The following is a 3,582-nucleotide window of genomic DNA, read 5'->3' as shown; positions in this document are numbered from 1 at the left end:
CTCTGCGGAATACTCCCCAGCATCCAAGGGAAATCCACCCAGGCGCAGGGCAAGTGTCTGTAGGCAATATCCGGCCCCATCTAGAGTGTACATGGGGGACAGGACATAAAGTGAGTCAGCTGTGAAGAACAGATGGGCAAAGACAGCAGGCGAGGCTGATTACCACGACTACTCTTTTCCCGTCCACAGAGGGGAGCTACAACACGCCCAGCGGAGCTGGGTGACACACACAGGAAGACTAGTGCCTAGGTTTTGGAGCTAAGACGCTATAAAAAACAGACACGGAGATAACTTATCCCATTAAACCTGAGAAATTGAACGAAGTTCCTAGACTACTGCACTTATGGTAGGAAAGGACTGCAAGACGGCCAGGAACTACCCATAGCGGTCCTGAGAAAAACCATTGCAGAATCCCAAGGGAAACAGAGAGGCTGCTCTGAGAGTGGAATGGCATTATTTTTGAGAAGGCACTGTTCAGTCCCGAACTGATATGACTAGTCAGAGAACTGAATGCAGTTAATGTACCTAAAAGTATTAAGTCAGAACGTATGAAAACCTGTATCAGATCTGCAGGTGACCCGTCCATATATCCAGGCAGACTTCACCCTGGAGCACAACTCAATTGTTTCGAGCCGCACACGATGGCAATTCTCTGCGTGAGGGCTTTCTCTGGACCACAGACTAAAATCAGCCAGGTCGCAAAGCCACACAAAACACTTCGGAGTCATCATCCATACTTTTACAATTTAGCAGTCCTTTACAAAAGACTAATAGGAATTGATAGAAAAATATCTCCATTTCTTTGGCCCCCAGGCAGAACAGTATTGAAGCCTGTTCTACACACTGACCTAGAATTCCCAAGTAGTATTGAGCCTCTGTTGCCCATAGCAGTAACTGACTGTTTAATACAACCTTAACTGGCTTCTTTCTCTTCCCTAAGTCACCTCTGCATTTCCCTGCCAGGGCTCCCTGGAATCACCTCTGAAGAGCGTTCCGATATTGAGAAAGCTTATTGGATAATGGAAGGAAAAGTCAGAGTGCCCTTCTGAAAATGATATAAAATAACAGAGTACTTATTGGAGAGTCTGGGGTGGGCTAAATAGAAATGACCCTCTTGAAATCAGAGTCCGAGGAACAGGGTAGCAGTGAGAACTGATGCTCAAGGTAAGTGAAGATCAAATGATTTACAGATCCCCTCTTCAAAAAGAGGGGAACTTGATCTGTCCACCTCAAGGCCAAATACGGTCCAGAGAACTTTAACGTAATCATGAAAATTATACTAGTTATTCTGACATTTTTAGAAAACAAGAAGTGACACCAGAAGAATAGAGGAGTTAAGTTTTGCTCTAATTTTAAAAGTAACATTTAAAGGATATTTAAAATTCTATAGTGATGAACTTGAAATTGAAATCAGAATAAGTTTTAAAAATAGATGCTTTATGGCTAAATTTTAAAAGAAGTGGTAATAATTAAAAACCAGCATTACAAGTTACACTAATTCCCTTTCTCAATAGATTCACTGGCACACAAGGAGGAAATCATTCTATATCCTGATTGCCAAGAGACTTCGAGTCTCACAATTTTCTGGCAGACAAGCTATACTGAGTGAATCTCCATTTAAAGATGTTTGGCAAGCTGATGGGTAGTATCCTAACCAGTTAATATGTAGTACGCCTTTCAACTTTAGTGATATTAACATTTTGGACAGGATATTTGTTTATCTGGGGGAGGCTTTACTGTCCATTGTAAGTTATTTGGTAGGATCCTGTTCTTCACCCTATAGATGCATGTAGCCTTTCTCACCCCAGTCACGTCAACTCAAATTGTGTCCAGATATTTCTAAATGCTCCCTGCAGAGCACACCTCCCCTTCCCCACCCCTGCCCTACCCACCCAGTTAAGAAGTATTGTTTAGAGGGAGTTCTCTTAAATTGACACAGCATTGTAAACTTACTATACTTAGATAAATTAATTTTTAAAAAGACACAAATGAACTTATTTACAAAACAGAAACAGACTCATGGACATAGAAAACAAACTTACGGTTACCAGGGGGACAAGGGGTGGGAAGGAATAAATTGGGAGTTCAAGATTTGAAGATACTAACGACTAAATATAAAATAGATAAACAACGTTTCTACTGTATAGCACAGGGAATTATATTCAATATTCTGTAGTAACTTGTAATGAAAAAGAATATGAAAACAAATACATCTATGTATCTGTATGACTGAGACATTATGCTGTACACCAGAAACTGACACAACATTGTAAACTGACTATAGTTCAATAAAAAAAAAAAAAAACCACAGAGGGAGGTCTCTTGAGGCATGCCTAACGTCTTTCCTAGTGAACATATTTTCACTAAATGTGTATAAAATTTGCCAATGATTTTGTGTCAGAGGACATCGTGTGTGAGATGCAAGATAAAAATTTATTTCAGTTGGCTAGTATTCAATACAACTGAATTGAATACAATCAATATAATTCAATACAATGAATTACTCATGGATAAAGTCCTGCATTTAATCAAATAATCAACTTTGTAAGTACACGTTAAAGGAAACTTGTCTTGGAAAAATTTGATGATTTTAGTAGATCGCATATTCATTATAACTGAAATAACTATTATAAGCTTTAAAAAAAAGAAACCCTAAGTGTTATTATTTTAGAGAATTAAGTTCAAATCAAGGAAGGCAACAAACCCATTGTAATTTGGTCTTTCAAACAGTATGTACATTTCTGCATCACATTTTTAGAAGAACAGAGGTTCAAGAGAAGGGCGGTAAGATTATGAGAACTTAAGCATCCATGTAATTTGAGTAATAACCAGGTTAAGATCAGAGAAGAGAAAACTTAGGCAAGCTTGGAAGCAGGGTGACAATACTGGAAAAAAGGTTGTCAGATGGAAGATGGGGTTCATTCTGTTTTGTACAAAGAGAATTGGAGCCAATGAGTGGAAGCTATAGGAATATGGAAATAAGGATACACAGCTGTCCTTCAGTATAACAGACTGCCTTGCAAAGAAGTGACCACTCCTTTAGCCATAGCTGGACAATGTGTTACCTGGGACATTGGAAAGGTGTCCTCTACATTAGGAGAACTATTAACTGGAACTTTTAAAGTATTCTTAATTTTAAACATTCAATTGTATGATAATTCTACACTCTAAGTAGCTGCCTAGCACATTTTCATGTTATCCTGATAAAGAAGTAACTCAAATTTTTATCTTTCAGTAAAATATAGAACTCTGTACAAAGCATTTAAAGTGCATGATGTTTTTTAATTCTCACAATCTTATAAGTTGTCTCATTCTCTCAATTTCATAGCCAGATAAATTTAGCATGATTAAATAATTGCCCCAAGTCTCAGAGCTTCTAATTCTCAAACCTAGGATTCAGGTCCCAAACAATTTTCTCTAAATTCTGTACGTGTGATAGGTAATTATTTAGTTATTTTATTTAACTGTAAAAGCACATTGCTCTAAACAGTAAATGTCTGAAATATCACAGGAAAATATCTGTCTACATAAATCTGCCAAATTTTATAAATATTGTAAGTCCTGATGCCTAATCTTCGGGCT

This window comes from Vicugna pacos, chromosome 15 (assembly GCF_048564905.1).
Source record: "Vicugna pacos chromosome 15, VicPac4, whole genome shotgun sequence".
Classification (NCBI taxonomy): Eukaryota; Metazoa; Chordata; class Mammalia; order Artiodactyla; family Camelidae; genus Vicugna; species Vicugna pacos.
The sequence above is the reverse complement of the archived record's forward strand: the minus strand, read 5'-3'. Positions refer to the sequence as shown.